Source organism: Chrysemys picta, chromosome 2 (assembly GCF_011386835.1).
Source record: "Chrysemys picta bellii isolate R12L10 chromosome 2, ASM1138683v2, whole genome shotgun sequence".
Taxonomy (NCBI): domain Eukaryota; kingdom Metazoa; phylum Chordata; order Testudines; family Emydidae; genus Chrysemys; species Chrysemys picta.
The window spans coordinates 70,411,615-70,431,103 of NC_088792.1; the positions used below are offsets into that span (position 1 = coordinate 70,411,615).

General features: G+C 40.8%; 1 pseudogene; it reads left to right on the plus strand.

Moving 5' to 3' along the window:
• Positions 1–6,127: 6,127 nt before the first annotated feature.
• Positions 6,128–11,649, plus strand: LOC135981194 (uncharacterized; annotated as a pseudogene).
• The last annotated feature ends 7,840 nt before the right edge of the window (positions 11,650–19,489 follow it).

Consider the following 19,489-nt stretch of genomic DNA (forward strand, 5'->3'; position numbering starts at 1 on the left):
CTGCCAGTGGTGTGCAGTGTAGCCATAGTTTGGCTATATCAATACTGGCCTTTTGCAGATGATACTAAACTGCTAAAGATAGTTAAGTCCAAAGCAGACTGTGAAGAACTTCAAAAAGATCTCACAAAACTAAGTGATTGGGCAACAAAATGGCAAATGAAATTTAATGTGGATAAATGTAAAGTAATGCACATTGGAAAAAATAACCCCAACTATACATACAATATGATGGGGGCTAATTTAGCTGCAAGAAGTCAGGAAAAAGATCTTGGAGTCATCGTGAATAGTTCTCTGAAAATGTCCACGCAGTGTGCAGAGGCGGTCAAAAAAGTAAACAGGATGTTAGGAATCATTAAAAAGGGGATAGAGAATAAGACTGAGAATATATTATTGCCCTTATATAAATCGATGGTATGCCCTCATCTCGAATACTGCATACAGATGTGGTCTCCTCATCTCAAAAAAGATATACTGGCACTAGAAAAGGTTCAGAAAAGGGCAACTAAAATGATTAAGGGTTTGGAACGGGTCCCATATGAGGAGAGATTAAAGAGGCTAGGACTCTTCAGCTTGGAAAAGAGGAGACTAAGGGGGGATATGATAGAGGTATATAAAATCATGAGTGATATGGAGAAAGTGGATAAGGAAAAGTTATTTACTTATTCCCATAATACAAGAACTAGGGGTCATCAAATGAAATTAATAGGCAGCAGGTTTAAAACAAATACAGGGAAGATCTTCTTCACGCAGCGCACAGTCAACTTGTGGAACTCACTACCTTAGGAGGTTGTGAAGGCTAGGACTATAACAGAGTTTAAAAGAGAACTGGATAAATTCATGGTGGTTAAGTCCATTAATCGCTATTAGCCAGGACAGATAAGGAATGGTGTCCCTAGCCTCTGTCTGTCAGAGGGTGGAGATGGATGGCAGGAGAGAGATCACTTGATCATTGCCTGTTAGGTTCACTCCCTCTGGGGCACCTGGTATTGGCCACTGTTGGTAGACAGGATATTGGGCTAGATGGACCTTTGGTCTGACCCGGTACGGCCTTTCTTATGTTGTTGTTGATTTGTTTTGTTTTTGTTTTAAAATAATAAAATTCCCCTTAAAGTCACATCACAAGAATAAGTAATACTTTGGATGGGATTTGGGGGAAACTCTGATGGCCTGGTGGGAAATTGGCTGATTTGCTTATTTGTAGCCTGATCTTGTAAACCACTGCGCAATCTGCCCCCAATCTAGCAAAGCACTTAAGCTAGTTCTGAAATTTAAACATGAGTAGTCTCATCATGGTTAAAATTAACCGTGTGTTTAAGTACTGTCTGGGTGCGGGCAGATTGCTCACTCAGCACCTTGCAGGATCAAGTCTTATGTTTTCAACCTCTGACAGACCACTGATTCAGAGCAATCTGGATTGCTGGGTAAACTGGGCATAAGCAAACAATATGTGTTTCAACATGGCTAAATGTAAATGCATACATCAAGGAACAAAGAATGTAAGCCATAATTACAGGATGGGGGACTCCATACTAGGAAGCAGTGACTCTGAAAAAGATTTGGGAGTCATGGTGGATAATCAACTGATCAGAGCTTCCAGTGTGAGGCTATGGCTAAAAGAGCTAATGGGATCCTGGGATACATAAATAGAGGAATCTTGAGTAGGAGTAGAGAGGTTATTTTACCTCTGTGTTTGGCACTGGGATGACTGCCCCCAGAATACTGTATCCAGTTCTGCAGCCCACAATTTGAGAAGGATGTTGATAAATTGGAGACAGTTCAGAGAAGAGCCACCAGAATTATTAAATTATTAGAAAACATGCCTGATAGTGATAGACTCAAGGAGCTCAATCTATTTAGCATAACAAAGAGAAAGGTAAGGGGTGACTTAATTACAGTCTATAAGTACCTACATTTGGTAAACAAATAATGGGCTCTTCAATCTCTAGAAAGGTGTATTACATGATCCAATGGCTGGAAGTTGAAACTAGACAAACTGAGACTGAAAAAAAGGCATAACTTTATAACAGTGAGGGTAGTTAACCATTGGAACAATTTTTAGCAAGGGTCATGGTGGATTCTCCATCACTGACAATTTTTAAATCAAGATCGGATGCTTTTGTCTGGGAATTATTTTTTGGGGAAGTTCTATGGCCTGTATTATACAGCTGGTCAAACTAGATTATCACAATGGTCCTTTCTGGGTTTATAGGAAGCCTCTACCTCGATATAACGCTGTCCTCAGGAGCCAAAAAATCTTACCGCGTTATAGGTGAAACCGTGTTATATTGAACTTGCTTTGATCCACTGGAGGGCACAGCCTCCCAGCCTCCCTCCTCTTCCCCCCCCCCCCCCCAGAGCACTGCTTTACCGCATTATAGCCGAATTCGTGTTATATCGGGTCATGTTATATCGAGGTATCAGTGTATATGAATCTATGAAAAACTGTTCTCTCATCACTGTGACGCTTCCCAGAGGAACGGAGGGTTGTGAAGCACTTTGTTACCCCCTGCCATTAGTGTGAGTGTCTGTGCCAGCTGTGTATCAACTTCCTGATTCCATCAGTCTCTGGCAACACAAGCACTATCTTTCAGGCCTCCACAGACCTCACTGTCTCTGTACAGGTTAGCAATAGGTACACACCAAACCTGAATCCTTCAAGTATCCCTCTGGAGTACTCAGCCCCTGATCCACTGAACACTCACAGAACGCTCTGATCCTCTGTACCCAAAGGAATAACTAACACTCCCCCCCCCCACCAGTTTACAAGAATCAACTCGGGATCACCACTCCGCTGAATGCATGGCACACAGGTATATTTATAGTGAAAATGGGAATGTTTATTATCAAAGAACAGAGATTCAAGTGACAGTAAGTAAGAATATTGGAAACAAATGGTTTCATATAAAACAAAATTATAATACACTTTCTAAAGCCTAATCTTAACACACAAAATATTCACATTTCTTACAAGATATCTCACTCCAAGTCCTTTTCCCAGCATTTTCAGATAGGATACCTGGGATCTCCCTTTCATTAGATCAAGCCTCTTGGTAGCTTGTCTTCACAGACTGAAGGATGCCAGAGCAATTCTCTGCATTCCCAAGTATAGCAGAACAGACATTTGATCATCACCTGAAAAGAGGATTCCTTCCTACCACGGTTTCCCTCTTTTTGTTAATTTCCTTCTGAAGTCTCCATAAGCTCTTCATTAGCCTCAGAATGCTAATAGACTCTATTGTGAGATATACAATAGTCCACCAGTGAGAGAAATATTTCCCACCTGCTATCGCAAGGCATGCTACCTTTGATTGACCTGGGTTTAACCACAAGTCCTAGAGAACACAATTTTCTACATATATACATACATTTTGCAATGATTATGATGTGATTACAAGTGTGACAGGCTTTTGTTAGAGACCTTACATAATATCTTTTGGTGAACCCAGGGGATCCCCTGTGCCCTCTGCCAGTTGGCATCCAGAGGTCCTTGGGTCACAAGTATCCCTTATAGTACTTAAACAAACAACATCCCCTCCCTTGGTTAGTGTCAGGTGAATATTTTGTTGATTTATGGCAAGAGGTTTTTTTAAGGTACTTTTTCATATTAAATCTAATATAGTGCAAGTTGTACTCTGAATGTTATTTAATATTTATGGGAAATTAAGGAAGTGTTCTGACTTTATGATCATTATATTCATCCTATTATGATTATGAATCCAAAGCCCCTTGAAGTCAAAGGCAAGAATCCCATTTTTTTTTTAACTCCAGTAAAAGGAATGTACAAAATCTTGAAAAGTAGTATCAGAATGTTTTAAGATTTCAAGTGGCAGTGTGGACTAGTGGATAGAGCACTGGACTGGGACTCAGAAGACCTGCATTCTATTCCCAGTTCTGTCCCTGGCCTGCTTAGGCAACTCCGTTCAGCTCTTTGTGCCTCAGTTTCCCCATGTGCACAGTGGAGATAATGATATTGACTTCTTTTGTAAAGCACCTTGAGCTCTATTGATGAAAAGGGCTATATAAAAGCTAAGTATCATCATTATTATCTCACTTGCCCTTCTAATCTGAACATCCTTTTTTTTTCTGTAGATGGTCAAGAAACTTGACAAATCCTACACATATTATGCAATAAAACCTACAGAAAAAAATCAGAAATGGAAATATGTCTATCTAAAATGCATTCTGTATGCACTTTGGTTAACTCTTGACTCTTGAGTAGCAGATGCAGAGTAATTGTGCCCATTTTCAATTAGGTTCAAAGAGTATTTGTCTTCTCTTGGAGAAGTGATCAAGTTTAGCTAACCTCTGGTAGACTACTTTTCCTAGTCTACCACATGTAAACTTTAGTACTTATGCTCACTTTTCATCTGTAGAAAACAGATTTTTTTGCAAGACAATTATTGATTTAAAAAGATCTTGAAAAAAGGAAATTTGAGGAGGGAAGCTACAAAGTTAAAGACTCAGGGAATATTGTATAGTAAGTATGTTTAACGCATGGCCATGCAAAGCACCAGAAATATAGTATTATGTAGCTAAGTTTTGAAGCTTACAGAGCAGGTAGTTTCAACCGAGGTGTGAATTTTCCTGACCTCAGCATCTTAATTGTATGGGATTTATAAACGTCATTTTTCTGTAAGGGCCTGATCTAAAACCTGTTGAAGTCAATGGCTGTCTTTCCATTGACTTCAGTGAGCTTTGGATCAGGCCCTAGATTTGCAGTAGTCTCGGGTCTAAACTGTGCTCTCTTTGTAAGTAACAAGATAAAGATGCTTTCCACCAGGATGATAGATAGGCAAACAAAACATAACTTTTTGGGGACTTGTAGAATTTTAAGAATACACTCATTTCATAGTAAAACTCATGGATTTCTAATTTTTAACTTATTTATACTGGATATTTTTGATCTCAGATGAGGAACTGCGCTAGTGTAACAATATGTTATATTCTCTAGTCTGGGTTTAATTTTAGATGTATATTCTTAAAGTTTTTTGCTGATCTGATGTGTATTTTAAACAGTAGGTGGCGCTTACCCTTTACATTAACATCAAATCGTAGGTTTGTTAGCATGTGCTATTGTTTGTGTAGGAAGTTCTTGGAGTTTTTTTCAGCTTGTGTGCATAACAATGATGTGCGATATTATCAAGGAATGTTTTTTTCAAATTAGAAAAGTATATGTGAGGAGTACAGAACATGGTTTTTAAAACATCTGAGTGCTATATAATGAAAATATTAAAAAGAATCTGTGGGATTTGGAATTTGTCCCATAAGATTGAAAGCAGAACTCATGAATCAGGAAGGTTAAGTGAAATTAAATTATGGAGGCCTTTCCTTCGGAGTTGGAGTTGTTCCAGATCTCTCAGACGCGCATTATGTGTTCTGTCTACAGTACCGTGGGGAAGCAAAAATAATTAAACCTGAAAATTAGATTTAAATACTGTTAAAGGTATGACTCAAACCAATAAAAGCAAGGAAATTCAAAGTTAACATTGACACACCATCCTTAAATTGTTCTGTTCAATATCACAAAGTGTAAGGTTATTCACTTAGTGAGAACAAATAAAAAATTCAGGTACTTGCTTTAAGCTTAATGGACTAGAGCTGAAGGAAACTTGAAATAGAAAGGTAGGGGGTGGTACTGATTAATGAATAGTATAGTATGAAAGTGGGTGGGAAAAGAACTGAATGGCAGTGCAAGGAGAGCAGAGAAAGTATTTTGATTGTATTTATATGTCAAATATACACAGTAGTTAATTGTCTAACTAAGGAGATACTGATTTGACTGCCAAGCTGACTGAATTACTCTTGAAATATACTTTTGACCACTGTATTTGAAAAAAGGAACTATGTGAGCCCCGAGGTTCATTTAGCAGTGCCCTCAGAGGAGGTGAACTTTAAAAAAGGCGACAAACATCCTTTGAATTTGTTGTTAGAATATTAGTATTAGGATTCTTAAGAGCTCTGAAGAGCCTCCTCTGAGGTATTGCTGCCAGCTAGGCCTGGTCTACAATAGAAAATTAGGTCAGTTTAACTATGTTCACCAGAGGTGTGAAAAATCCACATCCCTGAGCAGACTTAAACTGGCCTAAGTCCCCACATACACAGCTCTTTGAATTTTCTATCTACGGGCATGGCTACATTTGCAGATGTAGAATCCTGGGAGTTAAACCAGCCCTTGGCGACCGCAGCAGGGAAAACGCTGCCATGTGTTTACACCGTCAGCTACAAGTGCACTGGCGTGGCCACATTAGCAGCTCTTGCAACGCCACAAAGAGCAGTGAATTGTGGTAGCTATCCCAGTGTGCAAGTGGCTGCAACGTGTTTTTCAAATAGGGGGGTGGAGTGTGACGGGGAGTGTGTTGTGTGTATGTGGGGGGAGAGACAGTATGTTTTGGGGGGCTGAGAGCGTGTCAGCACGCTGTCTTGTAAGTTCAGACAGCAGCAGACTCACACACACACACACACTCACAACAGCAGCATTCCACAGTAATGGTTTGCTTTTTCCCAGAGCAGATAAGCATGCCGGCTGTCAGAAACGGAGCTTTGAAAGGGGATATCCACATACCTGCAGCCGATTTCAAAACAATGAGAAGAATGGCCACTTGACTTAAGGGAATTATGGGACGTTTCCGGACAGGGCAGGGTCTAACTTTTTTGCTGCCCCAGGCAAAGAAGAAGAGCGCTGCCCCGCCGTAACTCCACCCCCCGAGCGATGCGACACCAAAACCCCCGCCTCCCCCTAGTGCCTCGCCGGGCCGCCCGAACCTCCGCTCCCCCCTCTCCCCAAATGCCTCGCCGGGCCGCCCAAACCCCCGGAGCGCCACGCCGCGCCGGGCTGGCCAAACCCCCACCCCCCCGAGCACCTCACCGGGCCGCCCAAACCCCTGTAGCGCCAGGCCAGGCCGGCCAAATCCCTGCCCCCCCTCAGCGCTGCTGAAACACTCCCCACGCTGCCTGGACGAAACAAAAAAACCAAAAACACCGTGAGCTCCCCCCGCCACCCCAACATTGGCCACCCTTCTAAGGTGCCGCCCCAAGCACGTGCTTGGTCGGCTGGTGCCTGGAGCCGGCCCTGTTTCCGGAGGCCAATCACAGCGCAGTAATGCAACACCTCGTCCACCCTGACGCCCGGGCATTTCAGCCAGGACACAGCAAGCTTTATGCTTCTTGTGGAGGTGGATTACCAGGAGTGCTCCAGCTGCAGTCCAGGCGCTCTACATGCCTTGCCAGTGTGGACACCTCAGGAGTTAGGGCACCCGGGGCTGCTTTAATGCACCCTAGTTACTGCCTCAGGGAGTTACAGCCTCTCAGGGAGGTGGATTACCTACACCCATGGGAGAATCTACGTCAGCATAGGCTGTGTCTACACTGAAGTTCTAGAGCGGTGCAGGTGTGCCGCCGTAGCATTTTAAGTGTAGACAAGCCCTTAGAGTTTGAAATCTACACTTTACTGAGGTGAGTGAAGCTAAAGAGGGTGCAGTGTACAAACCTCAGTGACTTGAAGTGGAGCTGGATTTGTTCCAGATCTCTCAGACGCTATTTTTGCTAGGAATCAGTTTTGCTGCGTGGATGGTTTTACCTAGCAGGGGCACATCTGTTTCCATTGTGATGACTGTATCTTGCCTACAGAAAAAGAAAGAAAAACTAAGGGCTAAATTATTTTAAAGATATTTAGGCACAGAAAGATGCAGATAGGTACTTAAGTGCCTGACTTGCTTAGGTGCTTAAATATATTTAAGAAACTGACCCCTAAGTTTGCTGCTGTTTTTATGCTTGTTTTTAGATGACTGCTTAGATGTTCCATGCTAACTAACCAATATATTTAAAAGCAGATTAAAAAAACAGTTTGTTAAATGTAATATGGAAACACAAATGAGTGCTAAGGCTCTGAGACTCCAGATTAAAAGGGTACTTCATCATGTGCCTAACTTTAAGCACACAAGCAGTTCCATTAAAGTGAATGGGACTACTTGCATGCTTAAAGTCACCCAAGTGCTTAAGTAAACATCTGACTCAGGGTCAGACACTGTGGGTTTTATTGAAGTATTGGAATGACATTTCCAATTTATTGTACCATTTATATTTCCAAAAGGAAAACCCCTGTGTATTTCACTTACAATTATAGGCCTAGTCCAAATTTGATCAAAGTCATTAGGAGTCTTTCTGTTGACTTCAGTGGCCTTTAGATCAGATTTTCTCTTTCTTGAAATACTTGTTTTCCCCTCGGTTGCTGGTGCCTTGTTGATAATACATTACATGCGCATTCAACAATAAATAACACCAAATAAAATATTACACTGTATTTCAAATGAAGCTTAACTAATGCCATAAACAGTGATTCGTGAATGGGAACAGTGCCCCTCAAATGAAATAAAACCTTCCTGTTCATGTTTAGTTTGTATTCATTTATCATGCATAATATAATCAGGAAATAAAAAAAAAACAGTTAGAAAAGGGAGATACTGGAATAACAGCTTGCCAAGGCAGTATAAATATAGACAAAAAAACAGATTGTGATGGAGCAAAACAAAAAGCAAATGAGAGAAAAGCAAAAATGGCACATTCAAAGGAATTACTAGGGTAATGCTGCATATTTCATACGAAATGAAAGTATTTGGTACATGATGAAAAATATTCTGCTACAGATTACTAAACTTTTAAGCAAATAAAATGTATTGTGCAACCATTAGGTTTTTACCCCCAAATATTGTTAAGGGTAGCTACAAAACATCTAAATTAAAAAATGGAAAATATCTGTTAAAATGTTTCATTTTTCTTTAGCAGAAACAAATTCCCCTATTTTAAGTGCTATTAATATGTAGAAGCACCTTAATTACTAACCTATTTAAGTATCACAGTCAGGGGTGGCTCCAGGCACCAGCACAGCAAGCGCGTGCCTGGGGCGGCAAGCCGCGGGGGGCAGCCTGCCGGTCACTGTGAGGGTGTCAGGCAGGTGGCTTTCGGCAGCATGCCTGTGGGAGGTCCGCCGGTCCCACGGCTTCGGCAGCGGGTACACCAAAGCCACAGGACCGGCGGACCTCCCGCAGGCATGCCGCCGAAAGCCGCCTGACTGCTGTGCTTGGGGCGGCAAAAAACATAGAGCCGCCCTTGATCACAGTGACTACCTGTTAAAATTAAATGAAATGTTTAGATAGGTTGGTAAAGTTTAAACATTATGAAATGAGTACACTGTACTAAGCAAGCCCTGGACATTTTCTGTATATTTTTCTCTCCTGGGTTTTCAGAGTCAAAACCAAAAGCTCACCGACGGTGTGTGTACACTCCAATGTAAACCCAGGATTAGTGGAATTTGATTCAGCTGACCTGTATCAGGGAGCTCTGGGCTTGAAAGTCTACATTTGGAATGTTTTCAAAATTGGAAAGAACTTGAATTATGATTGAAAAAAGGAAAAACTATCGATGTAGCAAATTTACATGTGATCAAGGAAAAAGAAGAATATTGACAACAAATATTAGAGCGTCTGATTGATTTAGTGAGAGTTCTCAGTGGGCAAAATTTAGCATTCCACGGCCGCGGTAGAAATGAAAAATTATACACTCGAGGTAATGGAAACTTTTTAAAATTTGTTGAATACCTAGTTTTGTTTGATCCACTCATGAAGGAGCATCTATGTAAAATAAATGATCATGAAACACAGGTTCATTACTTAGGAAAAAATATGCAGAATGAACTGATTCAAATTCTAGCAAATGCTATTAAAAAGAAAATTGTAGAAGCTGCCCATTCTGCAAAATACTTTTCAATAATACTGGACTGTGCACCAGATGAGAGTCATGTTGAACAAATGACAATGATCATTTGTTTTGTGGATATGGAAAAGTCTGCAGATGAAGATAATGTTGAAGTGCTCATAAAGGAACATTTTTTGGGTTTCATACCACTTAAGGAGACGACTGGAGCATTTATGACTAAAACTATTCTACAAGAGCTTGAAACAATGTCATTATCTGTTGAAAACTTACATGTCCAGGCTATGATAATGGGAGTAATATGAAGGGTAAAGACAATGGTGTGCAAAGGAGAATGATGGAAATCAATCCTAGGGCCTTTTTCGTTCCTTGCAGTGCACATTCTCTGAATTTGGTTGTCAATGATGCTGCTAGATGCTGTTTGGAGGCAAGCAGTTTCTTTGACCTGGTGCAACTTGTTTATGTGTTTTTCTCAGGCTCAACACGCCGTTGGGAGATTCTGACTCGCTATGTGAATTCTGTAACTGTGAAACCACTTAGTCAGACAAGATGGGAGAGTCGCATTGATGCTTTGAAGCCTCTTTGCTATGAACTTGGAAACATTTATGATGCCCTAATTGAAATTTCTGATGATACTACCTTTACTGGAAAAAGAAGAACAGGAGGACTTGTGGCACCTTAGAGACTAACAAATTTATTAGAGCATAAGCTTTCGTGGACTACAGCCCACTTCTTCGGATGCATATAGAATGTTATGAGAGTATCCAGTTCTGAGAGCTCATTCTTAATCTTTCCCTGTTTGCTGTATAGGATGCTGATCAGGTGGTTTCGCAGTTTATTTGAGAGTGTGTGACACAGTCTCTCAGCATAGTCTGTGTGATATGTAGATTGTAATGGATTTTTTACCTTTAGTCCTTTTGGTATGATGTCCATCTGCTTGCATTTGGAAAGGAAGATGATGTCTGTCTGTATCTGTACGAGTTTTTTCATGAGGTTGATGGATTTCCACTCCATACGGCTAAATGCAGTGCCTTGCATAATGAAAGGTTTCAGAGTAGCAGCCGTGTTAGGCTGTATCCGCAAAAAGAAGAACAGGAGGACTTGTGGCACCTTAGAGACTAACAAATTTATTAGAGCATAAGCTTTCGTGGACTACAGCCCACTGCTTTCTAACTGTTTTTTTTTTATTTCCTGATTATATTCGAAGAAGTGGGCTGTAGTCCACGAAAGCTTATGCTCTAATAAATTTGTTAGTCTCTAAGGTGCCACAAGTCCTCCTGTTCTTCTTTTTGCGGATACAGCCTAACACGGCTGCTACTCTGAAACCTTACCTTTACTGGATCATTTGGCAATACCGCACGTTCAGATGCAGAAGCTCTTGCAAATGGCCTTTCCAAGTTCAAATTTGTGACTTCACTCATTTTGTGGTATAATATCCTTTTCGAGATTAACCTCACTAGTAAGCAACTTCAGGAAAAGAACTTGAACATACATTCTGCTATTCAAAAACTGCAGCAAACTAAAAATATTCTGGAGCAATTCAGAAGTGATAAAGGGTTCGAAAGAACACTGGTAGATTCTCTCGAGCTTGCTGAAGAAATAGATTTTCCAACAGAATTTGAACCAGAGCTAGTTCGCAGTCGGCAAAAGAAACAGCAGTTTTCATATGAAGGACGAGACACCCCCATTCAGAACCCAAAACAAAGGTTCAAAGTGAATTTCTACTTCGCAGTCCTTGATACTGCTATTCACTCGGTTGATGAAAGATTTCAACATATGCAGCAGCTAGAGTCAGTATTTGGCTTTCTATATGATATCCACAGCTTGCAAAAGAAAACAGCAAAACAGGTAAGCGAATTTTGTATAAAACTGGAGTTGGCTTTGACTCATGAAAATTCAAAAGACATTGATGCTGCAGATTTGTGTAGTGGACTTTTTTAAGATGACTTAAGAAACATTCCACTCCTAAAGAAGAACTGAAGTTTGTTTGTGAAAATAAACTCACAGTTTTCCAAACATTTTTATCGCTCTATGCATTCTTTTAACTTTGCCAATTTCTGTAGCTAGTGGGGAATGTAGCTTCTCAAAGTTAAAATTGATAAAAACTTATCGGCGTTCAACAATGGTGCGAGAGAGACTTGTGGGACTTGCCACAATGTCAATAGAGCATGAAATAGCTAGAAAACTGGATCTAAAAGAAGTAGTGACTGAATTTTCAAAACGTAAAGCAAGAAAAGTCATGTTTTAAGAGCACAGAGTGTTTTTTATTTGGAGTGTTTTGTTAAATACAGGTTAAAGTTCATTGAAGAGTTTTCTTATTTCTTTCTATATTGGATGAATTAATGAGTAGTTTCAGTTGCCCAGAAACTGCATGTTGTGGTGAATAAACTATTCAGCCATATTTTATTGTCCAACTCTACCCCAATCCTGTAAAGATTTATACAATGTGGGCTTGGTCCTTCTAAATACTGATCCTGCAAAGCACTTAGGCCCTGATTCAGTGTGGCATTTTAACACATGCTTAATTTTAAGCATGTAAATAATACTACAGTAGGATTACTCATACATTTAATTACGTTTCAAGTACTTTGAGGGATCAGGACCAGAGTGCTCAACACTTTGCAGAATTGAGCCTGACTCAAAGTTTTAATAATATGCATAACATTTATTCAGTATTGGAGTCGGCAGGATTGGAGCATTGGCCCCAGTTCTGCAACAACTGTGCACGGGCTTAATTTTATTCACCTTGATGGAGCATATGTGCAGGTGTAAAGTTAAATAGGTGTGAAAGCATTTGAAGAATTGGAGTCAAAGTTTGTGTCTGTATATGTGACAGTTCTGCCACAGTTCCAAATGGAACTCAGGGAATACTCAGACAAGTAAGTATTGCTCAGCACAAGGGTTGCAGCACCATTCATATTGTCAAGTAAACAAATGAATACAGCAGCAGGACTGGGTATGAAATGACTTTCCAATCCTTTCTATTTATATTATATTCTGTTAGTGTAAAACTATTCAAGAGGTATACCTAATAAGGATCTGCAATTGTTCTGCTTGCATTTTCATTTGAGAGACAGACAGAGTTTAGGGTAAAGCATTTGAGTGGTGTGCAGAATGTTTATTTAACAAACCACTCACATTTAGGTTTTGAACATCATTAATTTACATTATATCTCATTCATTAATAAGATTTGCTGTAGTATTTACTGTGGTATAATGGGTCTTCTCACATGAGTAAATGTTGAAGAAATGGGCCCCAAATCAGCTAAGATCTTGGGGCCAGATTTACAAAGATAGTTAGGCACCTACCGATATAGACTGCTGCCAAGTGGGATTTACAAGCATATTTAAGTAGGTTAGGCACCTAAGTCCTATTGAAATGAATGGCAGTTAGGCACCTAACCTGCTTAGGCACTTTTGAAAATCCCACTAATCATCTACCTGGATCTTTAGCCACCTAAATACATTTGCAAATCTTGCCCCTAGTGTTTCTCCTGTTGAAGTCAGTGGCAGTTTTGCCATTGACTTCACTGAAAGTGGAATCAGTTTCTTGTACTTTAGTATTTATTGACTGCAATAAAATCAGATTAATGGGGAAAATTAAATTCATTTTCTACTCTCTCATCCATAAAAGAGCTGTATTAAATAAAGAAGGTACAAATATCAAGGACTATCGAGGACTAAAGTTTAATACACAGGTGTTGGCTACTGAAATTATTGCAGCCACTAATTATGTTAAGAAAGGAGGTGGATTAGGGAGTGAAAATTTAATCCCAAATTTACATCAAAACATTTCATGATTTTCTGAGTATTAATATAATGCATCTTAACGCTCAAGCAGAACCCAGTATTCTTGCGGTTGTGTGATGCTGCTCTATTATGGCTGTGGCTCTTCATTTTTAATAGTCGAATTACTGAATGTACAGTTTATAGAAATATAACAAACCAACCAGTAAAGCATCTTCACCAACTACCACGAGTTAACCAAACAGGGAAACAGCACTATACTATGTGACTTACAGATGGTCAACACAATGCGATTTTTTTGCATATGCATAGTAAGCTGAGTGTGATCTACCTGCAGGCCGAGAACTACCTCCTGAAGAAATTCAGGAATAATTGAGCATGTGGGTGGAGCATGAACTGGAGAATTCCTTCATGTGTTCATGGATCAGAACTTCCCCACCAAAAAAAATTAATTAAAAATCATGTTGCTAATTAATTCACTAAGCTCTACAGTATATAAAATAGGAGCTAAGTTTCAGAATGACTCCTTTGTTTATTCAGAAGAGCCCTGAGGTTTGACCATCCACCCTTTCTGCCCACCTTCAAATTCTTTACAGAGAGGTTCTTGCTCGTTAAATGTGTTATGATTCATTGTCTTAGTCTCTAGTGATTTTCCTCACAACTACAGTAGCATTCAGCACTACTAACACAAAATGACATGTGGATCTAAGCCTTGACTCTGAAAGGTGCTGAGGACTTTGCGCCTGATCCAGCAAACACTTAAGCAGAAGCTTAACTTTAAACACGAGTAGTGTCTCATTAACTTCAGTGGGATTTCCCACATGCTTACAGTTATACATGTGCTTAGCTGGATCAGAGCCTGATAGCTCAACACCTTGCAGGATCAAGCTGACAGTGCCCATTTTCCCATTAGAACTTAAAATAAAGAGCCAGAATGTCCAGTACAATGCAGTTGCTTTGCACTGCAATCCTGGCATATTTGGAGTGATGTGTCTGATCCTTTGAGGGTCACTCCAGTGTAAGAGGGACCTTCCAATGGTATAGACATAGCATGGAGGCTCCTTCAGCCCACCTACCCCATGCTTCCAGCATAGGTGTTATGGTTGGGACACTCCTACTTTGCTCTGTTCCCTGGCTGAAGTTTTGATCCATGGGGGTTGTGTCGGAGAATAACAGAGTTCTCACTTTTTGTTTGGGTACAGCAAATCAGATACTTTATTTTCTCTCTATCAATTGCATAGAGGGAGAGAGCTAAACAGGTCTCTCAACCGGTAAACAATTACAGCAAGCATTTATACCTTTTGTTACAGACAATAATGAGCAACAGCTGCATTTTGTTTATACAAAGGTCATTCTGATATCTTGTTTTGCTCACTAATGTAGACTCTTAGTCTACATTCCATATTATCTACACATTATCTACACAAGGTTGCAACAACTTCTCACACAGTTCTTTCCCACTCGCCTCACACATTCCTCGCTTCTACAAATCTCGCGTTATTAGGGTTACAGTTAGCCTGTCTCTTGCTAACGAACTGTCATGCATTGCATCCCCTTCCTGTCAGTTCTTTCTCTGCTTCCACAGTTGTTTGCAGTCAGGGTATTTTAGAGCAGCTCCAAGGCAAACAGGGGCAGCAGGTCTGGATGATACAAAGTAAAGCTTTAGGTGGCTTTTGCAGCCCACTGCTCCACAGCTGCATAGTATATATTTCAGCTGGACCCCGTGATCTAGGCCTAAAATAACACTGCATTGCCAGCAACTGAGCAATAATACCTCTTCTTTCTATTTACAGTCAGATCATCCAAAGATGACCATGCATTTCTGTCAATTTTTGAAAAACAGATTAGGGTTGGGGTTGAAATATTTTAAACAGCTCTAGCCCAAGAAAAATGTCAAGCTCTGAATTCCTGGAATATAGTCTCTATAATGGAAATGCTGACAGATTCTTAATTACAAGACAAGGCCACACAAATGATGTGGCAAACTGGCAATGTGTTCTGTGCTATCATTTATTGCTTCTCTGGGAGAAAGCATCAGAATGCTGGCTGCTGGTGTTCTAAGGACAATGGCTTGTATAAAGACTGTTTTATTACTTTAATTTTAGTTAAAATTCTTCTTTTGGACTAAAAATGCTACAGTACGCACATTTTCTGAACTAAATTCTGTAGTTACCCCAAAACTGGCTATGTGACAGTAAATGCCATCATAAATAAGAGATTCTTCTTGAGAAACATACTAAGAATATACAAGCTGATGTGCAATTAATAAAATGAAATAAAAAAACATCCCCCCCCCCACAGACACACACACCATGGGTAATTAATGTAACATGACTAGGAAGCAGATTGTACATTGTAAATAAGAATCTATGAGACTTTGCATTTACTGCAATGTTTGATGTTTCGTGTAGAATAGACTCTACATATATTGGCCCTGATTCTGCAAGAAGATGCTGGGCTGATACTTTCACCTGTATGACACTATATTGACTTCACTGAGGCTTTGTGCATGGGCAAGGGTCTGCTTGCATAGATCCAATTGTAGGCCATTATCTATAGAAATAGTTGGAGAACTATAAAATGAAGTGTTTTGTAGAAACAGTTGCTCAGGAAATAATTCTGCAGTAACAAATATAGTGGTGATACAACTTCACTTCATTTGGAATCCCAAGATATTACAATTTGTGGAAATAATACAATAGTCAACATTATAAATAAGAATTAGAAATGTTGTCCTGGTCACAAGCATTCTGTTTTGTGTCATCACATACAAGCAAAGTGAATTGATACATTTCAGTCCTGTGGGCCTGATCCTCAGGTCTTCCTGAGATTTACTCAGCACAGAACCTAAGGGATGGAGGCTAAAACAGCATAAAGTCACCTCTGGGATCCCTGATCTTGGTGGTAGCCAGAGTACAAAGCACTCCATGCCCCTTACTGCTGCTGCCAAGCCCCCAGCACACCCTCCTGCCTCTGTACCCTGTGAAGGGTGAGTCAGGAGAGGACTGCATATAGCCTGTTAAAGCCAACAAGAGTTGGATCAGGCTCCAAGTGCTCACTTGTATCCTTTTCTTCATATTTATGTAATGAAAACCATCTTGATGTTTTTCTCCTTATATAAATAGACTCTTCATTTTTTCTGCTTACCTTTGCGCTCCCTGTTTCCCATCTCCTGTTGTTTCCCATCTTCTCCCATGTGCTTGGTTCACTTTTTTCACCTATGTGCTCTCATTTGTCACCTCTTCCCTTTACACTTCGCTGTCTTTTCCCCCTGACTGTTCCCAAGACCTAGAATGACAAATTACTGTGCCAGATTCCTCCATTACATCCTCCCTCCAAACTCACTTTTTCCACCTTGCTTTCTTTCATTGACTTCTCCTCCTGTGATATCTCTTTCTGCATTATTTCTCTATTTAAAAAATCTGAATTCATAAGTTGCTCCCTATATAATATGGCTCATTTTTGTTTGTTTGAAACCTTATCCCTTCTTTCCCCATCCCTATCATTTGTCTCTCAGTAGTCTATGCCTGTGTAGTTTATATTATAAATTCAAGGCGCGTGTGTGTGTGTGTTTTTTAATCTTTATAAGGTGTCCTGCAAAATATTGGTGGTATATGATTATTAATAATAATCAGAGTAAGAACAAAGGAGATTTATTTAAGTCACTTGAAAAGTATATTAGGCCTACCAAATAGAAGAGTGGTAAGAGAAACATCTGCTGATGTATCCAAATGAGTTCCTCTATTTTAATGGCCTCATGAGAGAGAGAAACTAATGATGCTGTTATTAAGAAAGGAAGGTAGTTGAGTTGGAGAAGATTAAGAAGCAGATGAATCAATATTAAGGCAATCTGTTATACTCTTGCTGAGCTCAGGTTACTCTGCAGTTCCTTAATTAACTAGGGTCTATCTCAGGGGTGGGCAAACTATGGCCCGGGGCCTGCATCCGTCCCTCCAGACATTTTAACCTGGCCCTTGAGCTCCCGTCATGGAGTGGGGTCAGGGGCTTGCCCCACGCCATGTGGCTCACGGAAGCAGCAGCATGTCCCCACTCAGGCTCCTACATGTAGGGGCAGCCAGGGGGCTCCGCATACTGCCCCTGCCCCAAGCGCTGCCCCCACGGGTCCCATTGGCCAGAAACTTCAGCCAGTGGGAGCTGCGGGGTGGTGCCTGTGTACAGGGCAGTGCGCAGACCTGCCTGGCCATGCCTCCGTGTAGGAGCTGGAGGGGGGACATGCCGCTGCTTCTGGGAGCTGCTTGAGGTAAGTGCCGCCCAGAGCCTGCACCCCTGACTCTCTCCCTTGCCCCAACCCCCTGGCCCAGCCCCACCCCAGAGCCCTCACCCCAGCCGGAGCCTTCACACCACCCAGGTACCCCAACCCTTTGTCCCAGTCAGGAGCCCCCTCCGGCACCCTGAACTCCTAATTTCTGGCCCCACCCCAGAGACCGCATCTCAGCCAGAGCTTTCACCCCTTCCTGCACCCCAACCCCCAATTTCGTGAGCATTTATGGCCTGCCATACAATTTCCATACCCAGATGTGGCCCTCAGGCCAAATAGTTTGCCCACCCCTGGTCTATCTGTTCTCTTCTGTAGCATTTGTACCTCAGTTGTATTTGTATTGTACGCCAAAAGTTGTTTGTGACGTGTAATAATTCATTAAGTGTAGAGAAAAGTATAATGATGAATTAATACAAAAGGGAAACACAAATATCATAAAATGTGCATTCACACAACCTGATCCAAAGCCCATGGAATTCATTGGAAAGAATCCCAATGACTTCCCTGAGTTTTGGATAGGCCCCATCATGCACAATATGTATATACACATGGTGTGTTGTACTCTACATATGATGGGTGAAATCCTGGACTTGTGACAGGGTGCTTGGCAAGAACTGCTGACTCAGCCCTCTGTCACGCCAGCTCCCATTAAAGGAAGTAAATTGGAGCTGGCTAGAGAAAACCTGCGCCTAATTGATGAAGGGGAGACAGCTGCCTGCCCAATTACCCTAGGGTTGTACAAAAGGCTGGGAGGAAGGAAGCCCAGAAAAGAGGGGGAGTGGAAGCAGAGCGATAGCGCTTCCCTCCTGGGTGCAGACGCTACAACCCAAGCTGTGTATGGTGAAAAGGTGGCGGGAGCACAACCTGTAAATAAATGGCACCAGTGGTTACTGAACCCCAGGGTCTCCGAGTGACTTTGTCAGCACAGCAGGGGCAGGAGCCAGGAGGGCCCAACAACGCCCTGCTACATGGACTCATTGGCGTTAGTGGGAGTTTTAACATTGACTTCAATGGAAGCCAGGATTTGATCTTGTAACTTCTGGAGAATAACCTTTGCTTTAGGATATCCAGAAAAGGGTCTCTCTTTTTATTGTCCCTTTGTCAACCAGGAGGTAATCTTAGTAACTCCACCTTAAGGCACTGATACTAAGATAATGACATTGACAGTCCTCTTGACTGACTATTTTAAACTGGTAACCTCCTCTTCCTTTCCTATTCTCCCAAGTCCCTAGACCCTCTTTCTCGAAAATATATATTTTAAGAAAAAATAAAATCTGGCTCCCTCAGAGCTGATGACAAATTTCATGTTCCTAAAATTATTCAAATTAATACTGTACAAATGGTTTGTTACAAGCAGAAAATAAGATATAGCTGAATATGTAATACAAGGATCACCATCTACTGGTAAATAAAAAAATGTTTTACTATTTATAAATATGTAGGAGCAATAAAGTTGTTGCACATTTTAAATGGCTCTCGCTATACTGCTTTTAACATAGCATAGTTAATCCCTTCTGTAAAGACAGTGTGGTCTGTCTTTCTTCATCATACACCCATCACCACAGTTTCTAGGCATTCTGCAATTAATTAATTGTACCCTGTTCTCATTAATCTTAAATATGTTCATGAAGACGGTATAAACACATTCTATACTCTTCTTTATAATAAGCATATAACTTTTCCCATACTAATGCTAAAAATAATTCAAGGAATTGTTTAAGTAGAGATAACACTTTTATTTAAATCAGCTCGAAA